Source organism: Triticum aestivum, chromosome 1D (genome assembly GCF_018294505.1).
Source record: "Triticum aestivum cultivar Chinese Spring chromosome 1D, IWGSC CS RefSeq v2.1, whole genome shotgun sequence".
NCBI lineage: Eukaryota > Viridiplantae > Streptophyta > Magnoliopsida > Poales > Poaceae > Triticum > Triticum aestivum.
The window spans coordinates 229,489,365-229,499,646 of record NC_057796.1 but is presented as its reverse complement, the minus strand read 5'-3'; the positions used below and the strand labels follow the sequence as shown (position 1 = coordinate 229,499,646).

The 10,282-nt window shown below is 44.2% G+C and overlaps 1 long non-coding RNA gene across 1 annotated transcript; it reads right to left on the bottom strand.

Annotated features, from left to right (window-relative positions):
* Positions 1-6,597: 6,597 nt before the first annotated feature.
* On the bottom strand, positions 6,598-9,531 carry LOC123167759 (uncharacterized). The gene is made up of 7 exons (XR_006484089.1): positions 9,256-9,531; positions 9,058-9,153; positions 8,870-8,970; positions 7,633-7,695; positions 7,287-7,385; positions 6,968-7,204; positions 6,598-6,879 (listed from the first exon to the last, which is right to left on the bottom strand). It is a non-coding gene; the product is annotated as an uncharacterized lncRNA (long non-coding RNA).
* Between the last annotated feature and the right edge of the window lie 751 nt (positions 9,532-10,282).

The following is a 10,282-nucleotide window of genomic DNA, read 5'->3' as shown; positions in this document are numbered from 1 at the left end:
GAGAAGCAATACTAGATGAAGACTCATAGGAAGTAACACAATTCTTTGATATTCTCGAGGTACTGGAGGGTATTACTCGAAGGAAGATCGACGTAGAGGTTGCGAAGATGTAATGATCTGGAGAAGGCAAGTGTTTTCACTTGCTTGAGAAATGGAATTCAAGGAGAAAATATGGTCGGAACCACGATTGCAAAGGATCAATTCATAGATATGAGATGATATTATATCAACGAAACAGTTAATATTACAAGAAGCTTCTACGATAGGATCTACATCGTGTCCATGGGCATGAACACAAAGTTCAAGGTCGACTCCCACTTCTTCAATGTATAACCTTCCATTCACTTCTCATTTTCGAAGAAGTTGTAGTGTTGAAATTTTATCTGGCAAAATAGCAGAAGAGTATGACTCGTGCAAGCTTTCAAGTTCACACATATCAAGGAAGGCATAGGTTGGGGTATTGTAGGGACATATAACACAACCTTCAGGAGTAATAAACACAGGCTCGAAAGTAGAGCATGGTTGAAAAAGCAGAGGATACAATTTACCAAAGGCATTATATATCCGTGGAAAGGCTCACAAGGATATTGAATATGAAGGACATTGTCGGATAAAATCCAACAAAGGATCTGGTGGTCCATAAAGGATCTGATGTGAGTATCGGCACAAAAACAGAGCAAGAAACAATGCAAAGACATTGAATTATAGAAACAACTGACTAACTCAGAGCTCAATTGCAAAGGAATTATGATTTCCAAATCAAGGGATCACAAGCAAACGCTCTGATTAAGGATGGATAAGTTGAATAGCCTTAGGGGTACAATCGACGGCAATTTGATTGGTCGAGAACCAACTCATGTTTAATATGACATCTGAGCCGGAAGGATGAATTCTAGGCTCTGATTGAGGATTGCGAGCATTCGCAACAAACTGAATCAACGGACTCAAAATGATAATGACAAGAGATGCCAATAAGATTACGAGACTTAAGATTAATCATAATGCAAGTAAGTAAGAATTTCAAGAGCAAAAAGGCTCCTGAGGATTTTCGGAAGATCGAATGGTATTTTGAACACTTTTGTGAAATACTTGAATCAACTGGGGATAAGCGGATACTCGGTAAGTGCGAGAATTATCCGTAGGGGTATTCAGGTGACAAAGAACAGCAAGGCAGTAAGCTCAAAGGATTCTCGGAACAACAGAGAGAATTTCGGGGTATCTTGTAATAACAAGATCAACTGGGAAACATTGTATGAATGGCGATAGGAGTTTATCGATGGAAGGGAATTGCAAAAGCGATGAACACAAGTTCTCGGGTTAACAGCGGAGAGTGTCTTCAGGGTCTTCACATGCACCAGACGATCATTAGTAATAAGGGGTTCTCCGGGTGAAAGTGATAACGAGATCCTAATGTTAGATTTTAGCAAAATCCACTTAACCCTAATAGGAGAGAGATCAGAGTCCCAGAGTATAGACAAGGAGTAAAAGATCCTAATACCACCCAATGGTGATGTGGGCCCGTAAGCCACACAGCCATGTTAGTAAAAGTTTTTCAATGACTAGACTCGACTTCGGCCAACGAGTGTGGAAAGTGGGATTCCTACAGGCAGTCGGCTCTGATACCAACTTGTGCTCGACCGCAATTTGACCGTACACTAATCATGCACGCAAACGTGTACGATCAAGATCAGGGACTCACGGGAAGATATCACAACACAACTCTAAAACATAAATAAGTCATACAAGCATCATAATACAAGCCAGGGGCCTCGAGGGCTCGAATACAAGTGCTCGATCATAGACGAGTCAGCGGAAGCAACAATATCTGAGTACAGACATAAGTTAAACAAGTTTGCCTTAAGAAGGCTAGCACAAAAGTAGCAACGATCGAAAAGGCAAGGCCTCCTGCCTGGGACCTCCTAACTACTCCTCGAAGCCAAACTCCACGTAGAATCATCCTCGGGATCTCTAGCTCCTGGACTCCAGCATCTGGTTGCGACAATCAGGTATAGAAAGGGGAAAAGAGGGAGAAAAGCAACCGTGAGTACTCATCCAAAGTACTCGCAAGCAAGGAGCTACACTACATATGCATGGGTATATGTGTAAAGGGTCATGTCGGTGGACTGAACTACAGAATGCCAGAATAAGAGGGGGATAGCTAATCCTGTCGAAGACTACGCTTCTGGCCATCTCCATCTTGCAGCATGTAGAAGAGAGTAGATTGAAGTCCTCCAAGTAGCATCGCATAGCATAATCCTACCCGGCGATCCCCTCCTCGTCGCCCTATTAGAGAGCGATCACCGGGTTGTATCTGGCACTTGGAAGGGGGTATTTTATTAAGTATCCGGTTCTAGTTGTCATAAGATCAAGGTACAACTCCGGGTCGTCCTTTTACCGAGGGACACGGCTATTCGAATAGATAAACTTCCCTGCAGGGGTGCACCACATAACCCAACACGCTCGATCCCATTTGGCCAGACACACTTTCCTAGGTCATGCCCGGCCTCGGAAGATCAACACGTCGCAGCCCCACCTAGGCACAACAGAGAGGTCAGCATGCCGGTCTAAATCCTATGGCGCAGGGGTCTGGGCCCATCGCCCATTGCACACCTGCATGTTGCGAACGCGGCCGGAAGCAGACCTAGCCTAGCAGGCGTTCCAGTCCAATCCGGCGCGCGCCACTCAGTCGCTGACGTCACGAAGGCTTCGCTGATACCACGACGTCGAGTGCCCATAACTGTTCCCGCGTAGTTGGTTAGTGCGTATAGACCAAAAGGCCAGACTCAGATCAAATACCAAGATCTCGTTAAGCGTGTTAAGTATCCGCGAACGCCGACCAGGGCCAGACCCACCTCTCTCCTAGGTGGTCTCAACCTGCCTGTCGCTCCGCCATAAAGTAACAGTTGGGAGCCGTCAGGAACCCAGGCCCACCTCTACCGGGATGGAGCCACCTGTCCTTTCAGCCCCCTCACCAGAATCACTTGCGGGTACTCAACGAGCCGACCCGACTTTAGTCACCACATGTGTCATGTATATAAAGTATATGGTATATACCCGTGATCACCTCCCGAAGTGATCACGGCCCAGTAGTATAGCATGGCAGACGGACAAGAGTGTAGGGCCACTGATGGAACACTAGCATCCTATACTAAGCAGTAGGATAGCAGGTAAGGGTAACAACTGTAGCAACAATGTCAGGTTATGCATCAGGATAGGATTAACGGAAAGCAGTAACATGCTACACTACTCTAATGCAAGCAGTATAGAGAAGAATAGGCGATATCTGGTGATCAAGGGGGGGCTTGCCTGGTTGCTCTGGCAAGGAGTGGTCGTCAACACCGTAGTCGAACTGGGGGTCGCCGACAGTCTCGGGGTCTACCAGAAAGACGTAACAAAGGGGGAACACAATAAATAACAGAGCAATCAAAGCATCACAAAGTGTAACATGGCATTACGCGGTGCTAGAGGTGACCTAACGCAGTAGTAGGTGCTACTGGCGAAGGGGGAAACATCCGGGAAAGTATTCCCGATGCTTCGCGTTTTCGGACAGATGGACCGGAGGTGAAATGTTGCAGGTTCACTATGCTAGGAACGTGTGGTGAACGAAGGGACTGCGTATTCGGATTCGTCTCGTCGTTCTGAGCAACTTTCATGTACAAAGTTTTTCCATCCGAGCTACGGTTTATTTTATATTAATTTTAAAAGATTTAAACCATTTTTAGGATTTATTTAATTATTTTAAATCAACATTATCCAGAATAGTGTTTGCTGACGTCATCATGACATCAGCAGTCAATTTTGACCATTGACCGGTCAAACTGACAGGTGGGCCCGTTCGTCATTGTCTTAGACTAACTAAGCAGGTTTAATTAGTTTAATTAAGTCATTATGTTAATTTAACAGATTTAATTAAGTTAATTAATTATCTAATTAATTAATTAATATTTTCTAATTAATTTTCTAGTTCTTCTTCTTCTTCTTTTAAATGGGGGCGTGGGGCCCATATGTCATAGGCTCTGGGGGAGCCTAGCGCGCACTGGGCGACTGGGCGCTGCGGGCGTCAGCCCGTTTGGGCGCCTGCCCAAGCCAGTGGAGGCGTCGGGCGCCGGCGGCTGCAGCGATGTGCGCCGGGCAGGAGGCAGCAGTGGGGAACGGCCACGGGTGGAGCGATTGGGGCGGCGGCCATGGTGGAGCAGGGAGGCAGCGGGACGGTGTAGGGTGGCGGCGGCCGTGAGCGGGCGCCGGAGCGCGTGCAGCGAGGGGCGCGGCCGTGCTCGACCGCAAGGCAGAGACGGGGCGGAGGCGAGCGGACTGCACGGGCGCGAGGTGGACGAGCGCGGTGACCGCGGACGAAAGGAAGGGGGGCGAAGGCCGAGGGCCTCACCGGCGTTTGCAGGGGGCACATGGGCGTCGAGGCTCGGGGGCGACCCGTGGGGAGGAGGACGGGGATGATCGACGGAGACGGGGAGGCGGTCCGGGTCGCCGGCGACGAGTGCGGCAGGGCGACGGGGTCGACTCGGGACGAGAAGGAGGTGAGGAGGCGAGGCAACGGGGTCGAGGTAGTTGAAGGGCGTCGATGGCGAGCGGCTCGACGGGGATCGGAGAGACGGCCAAGGTTGAAGAAGAGACGACGGCGACGACTTGGTGTAGTTCCTGCTCGCTGGCGTTGGCGTGAAGGTCGAGGAGGTCGAGGGGCAGCCCCTCGAAGCATCGGCCTGCTTAGGGAGGCCGGTGGCCATGGGGTTCACGGTGACGCGACATTGAGCGCGGTCGGGCGGTTGCGGGGAGAGGGAGCGGCGCGAGGTAGGAGAGAAGGAGGAGGCTAGGGTGGCCTCGGCTCGCAGCAGAGCAGTGGGGGAGGCGAGGCCATGGGGATCGGGCGCTGGCCTGCCTGCCCTGGTGCTGGGGGTGTTGGGTGTGTGGCGGCGCTGGGAGGGAGACGAGGGAGACGTGGGGGAAGTGGGGATCGTGGGATGGGGCTAGGGTTTGCGGGGTGGTGAGTGGATAAGGGGGGGAGTGGGTGGCCGGCCGGGCCTGATGGGTTGGCCCAGTTGGGCCACGACCCAGGGGGTTTTCTCTTTTTTTTTTGTTTTGTAATTTCTTTTCTTTTATTTATTTTCTTTTCTGTTTTAAATCATTTTAATTTATCTAGGCATTTTATAAAAATGTGTTTATTACACCATATTTACTTATGCAAAATATGGCACCTCCCGAACATTTTTGTTTTAAATTTTGAAAAACTTTTATCGTTGACATTAATTTGAATTTGAATTTTTAAACGGTTTGACCTAACGGTAGATTAGCAAAGTAACCGTGGTGACGTGGCACCATTAGCGTGGGATTACTGTAGCCTAATTATCCGGGCGTTACAATAGTTTAGATGATATCGATGACGATCATCATCTCCAGGCCTTTGACGGTTGGTGTTCCTGATAGTAATTAGGATGGCCTGTCCAACATGAAGATTCTTGTCAACGAGGAAGCTATTTCACCCAACCGAGCTTAAATGTGTGCGACCGTCCGTGTCCACGCCGTACGCACAAGTAGTGACGGGGCCCCTTGCGGTAAGGCGTATTCCAGCATAGCCTTCTTCATCAGCCTCGATGCCACAACTCTCAGATAGGCTCTTTGGCAATTTCTGAATAAGAAAAACATATCAATTAATAAGTATGGATTATCTAAACTATTAACAGTTCCTTGGATTCTACACTAATAACATACCATGACATGTCGATCGATCATGGTACTTGTCAGACGGGTCACGAATGGCACCCAGGCCAAGTCAGCACGTGGCAGAAAGTTGTCCCATAGGTTGCACATCTCCTGATCGCTCAGCCTCACTCTTTGAGCACAGATGGCTTCCTCAAGTGGTCTTTATAGTCATCATCCTCATCAAGTGGTGGTGGTGGCGCCATTTTCCTTATATAAGCATTGATTGGATAAAGTTAATTAAACATCAAAATTTGTTCTAATGCAAGCATTCATCAGATATAGGTAGATTCCACCTAAATCAATGGAGATATATAGCAAAACAAATATCTACAATATTCACACAAGAAATCATCACATATGGCTATAAGAAAGGCTAAACCTAGGGTTCAACTAGGTTCTAGGGTTCATCATATAACCTAGAGGGGTTCCTCATATGGCTATAAGAAAGACTAAACCACTACAACAGGACCCCTCCTATAGCAACGCCTTTTTCCGTATCTAAATGTCCATATATGCATTGCTAGTGCCTTTACCAACGGTTTGGGATGCGTAGCCTTATCCAGTGTTGCTAGCGCATAATGCAACGCTTATACTATCGTTGGTAAAAGGGACCGTTGCAAGAGTACAACAGATAAAACAGACTTCTACAACAGTTTTATATGTTGGTGCTTGATATACATGAATTAAAATCTCATTCCTCGGCTATCGAAGAATTTCCAATGTTTCAAGTGTTAGTACATATATAGTATGAATAATAATATTATATATATATATATATATAAATTAATGCTCCATGTATTGCTAGAAATTAAATTAATGCTTCATGTAATGGTGATAATTATGTATTTCAAGTGAAGGAAAAACAAGACAATATACTCACGGCAGGAAGAAATCGTATATTAGAACAAAACTGTTGGATTACAATAGTGGATATTACAGGAGGAACATCATCCAAATGTGATGCATAATCTAACAATTTTCTTAACAGCAAAACTTAAACTGAAAATATCCATCTTAACTGAGGAACAACACCCGACGGGAACGTCATCCCTACAACATAACTAAAACTAAAAGCATCCATCGTCATCATCATGAAACGGAAGAGCGACATCATCATTGCACTATAATCGCCACGCTCCCATATACTCATCCATTTATCTTTTGAATCTACAAACAAGAAAACAAAATGAACTGTTAACACACAGTGCATTGGCATGATGCAAGTAGTAATATAGGCAAAATATTAGTCACGTACAAAGGTTGAAGGTCATGCAATCTTTGCTTTTTCTGCATCACCAAGAGTATCACACGTTTTGCAACTTCATACCAAATTTTCAGTTTGCACGAGTGCCATATCGACATGCACTGCCCAGAATTCATTTCTAATTTCAGGACCATCAAGTCTAAATTTAGGATCAGAACTTACCATTGTAGCTAAAGCTACGCCCTTGTTATGATTTTTCAGGCTCTTCAAGAATACTTTAGTTCCTGCCTGTTAGAGAAAATAAAAGTTATCATATGAGAAGAGAGAAACAAAACAGGGGAACATATGAAATGAATTTGAGCACACTTACAGGTAGTTCATTGGCATCCATCCAACTCAGCGAACCACTTCGAGCACTCTTACTGCATGCATTAGCACCTTTTGTTGTTTTATTGGTCTCGACAACAGCCTGATAGCCAAGAAGAAGTAATAACCAAATAAACAAGCTAGCACTATAGTTTGCACAAAATTTGTATGCGATTATGAAAAGACACCAGCTTGTTTGCAACAGAATTTTTTTCTCCCTGACATGCACTCACATTCTCAAGCAAAGTTTATCTGTTTTGAACAGCATTCTGATAGCAAGATAACCAGTGGATACATAACCACTGGAGCAACATATTTTCAACATATTGTACATCGTAATGGAAATATACCTTTGTGCAGGAGAATATATCTCCCCTTGCTATGCACTGAAATTCTTGTCCATGACATATCGTCTGCAACATGACAATGACCAAAAGTTAATAAATTATGTAAAAGACAATATTCCGTGATCCTATTTCAGCTCAAACATGACAATAAATTCTTGTCCATGACATATCTTCTGCAACATGACAGATGTGAAGACGATTAATTGAGATTTCAGCTCAAACAATCATATTTTGAAGTAATTTCTGCCCCTAAAATCACCAAAAAAAAGTCTGACCACATTTATTCCTTATCAACACTCATTCAGTATTGAGTAGGTACTCTACTAGGAATACATCAAGCTATTCCTATTTCATAGTGAAAACGATGAACTAAGACATGAAACCGTTACTCTGAAATGTAAATTTGCAAGGGGTCCATTATTTTGTTCATCGGGTGTATAAGAAAAGCAGCAAGTAACAAAAGGAAACTCCATGTAGCAGCACTTCTGATGACCCCATGTTTTTTAGTTTTTTCTTTGCTGGGAACATTCTATGAATAAAATGCGGTTGTCTTTCAATACTAGTGGTTTAACTGTCGATCTGTTTCAGTTGCTTAGGGAAGATGAACTTGTACTTGTGTGGTATATGGTGCTTAACTTGGTGTTTGCTGGCAGGAACACATGTTCAGGTATAACACTATCCACAGATAGTAAGAGGAGCATAAGGTCAGGGACACCCGAGTTTATTCTCTTTGGTGTTAAGGAGGTTTCGTTCATGCACAAGCATTATGGCTAGGCTGATGATATGTTATTTTCATGTTGGAACTGTGAGGAGATCCCATGGGCCAAGGCTGAGTGTGTTGCAGAGTATACTATCGTGCACATGGTTATTCACTAATATTTATTTTCAGAACAAGTTTGTCGTTCTGTAGACTGGATAAAATTAACATTTTATTGGGTCCTGACTAGTCGAAAAGATACTTAGTGCAACTTGTTCAGAGGTACGACCAAGATAACACTTTCTTCTAGACACTTCATCGTTTATTTTCTACAAACGACACCCCGGCCAGATTACAGTATGATAGCAATAAGAAAATAACAAGGTCACAAATCGTCTGTGCACACACGAAGAAAGAAAGAAACTATGCTAGGTGTTCAACCGCAATGTTAGGCAAGAACTAACCCAACGGTACTACCCAACTACAATAGGATAGTCAGAATTGGAGTTCCACAACGAAGGTCTATGAAGAGATTGAACTCACCAAGGTAGTAATGGTGCAGAACTAGATTGAAATATTGTACGCGTCCACACCTGACACCCTAACAGTTACCAGATTTAAGCCACCTCTTATGTTCAGTAGACCTACGAACACCAAAACAAACAAGCGTCAGGGCACTATAATGAATAAAAGCTAAAAAGCTAATGTCAATCGAGTAGGGAATGTGTAACCTTATAGAAGAAGAATCAGAAACAACCCCCTCTATCTGAAGGCCCCCAAAATTTTAAACCAATAACAGAGGACAACTATCAAACACTTGGTGTGCACTATCAAATTCACACAAGAGAGGAGTAATCAGAAATCATAGAAGGGACAGATCTGAACCAAGGGGGGAGGAGGCAAAATCTTCAAGTCGTACTAGTATTTACCTTGTGTTTCTGTGAATCGGGGGTGGGGATTGATCTGCTTTCCGTCCCAGTTGCTGAACAAGACACGCCTCTTGTGCCCTCAACATCAATGAATCGGCCGGGTCAGCTATGAGGTTCAGGAGGGAAGGCATGCCATGATTGATCTTCTCAATATAGGGATCCTATCCCCTCAAAAAAAAAATATATAGGGATCCTACGAGACGAGAAAGGGAACTGTGTTGATATGGGGGAGCGGGGAGGTTTCCGATTTTGATGGCACAGTTATCTCCTCGTGATACCTGATTTAGGTTTGCGTTCGTATGACAGGTGGGGCCATGGAAATCAACCGCGCGTACTTACTCTTTTTTTAGGGGTACTTATTTTCTTTTGACCAAAATTAGTTGGATGTCCGCGCGTTGCCACGGGACAGAAACATTTATAAAGGCAATAAGCGATCAAATTACAACAATAGTAAATGCTCAATGCATCTCCGGATACACGCATCATGTGCCATCTCCTCTTAAAATCTGCTCCCAAGCAAGTATTAAGGTAGGAGACAAACAATATGGTCATATACTAAGAACCTCACATTAACATGGATGCCTGTTGGCAGCAGTAGCCATCATAAACAAAATATGGAAATCGTGCTTGGGTTCTTCCCATGATTGTTACTCACACCACGTATCTTTCTTTCCTAATGCATTCCACTCGAGCGTAAAAAAAAATTCCATTACTTACCTTTAGTTGTTCTCTTTGCATCATGTACATCAAATACAAGAAGATTGTCTAATGAGGGTTAATCTAAGTGATATGCAACAAAGATCACGCAACAAAATTAGTCACTAATACACAAACTCTTTATCTGAAACATGGCTTTATTTCAACATTATAAAAAGGCAATTGCAAGATTACATCCGGCTGGCTACAACTAAAAAAATAAAACAAAATAAAAAAATTGCACTGAAACTCCACAACTTACAAGTTCATTTCAAACAGAGTTGCTTTCCCCTCCGATAAAACTATCTGTTAGCACAAGCTTGAGCATCAC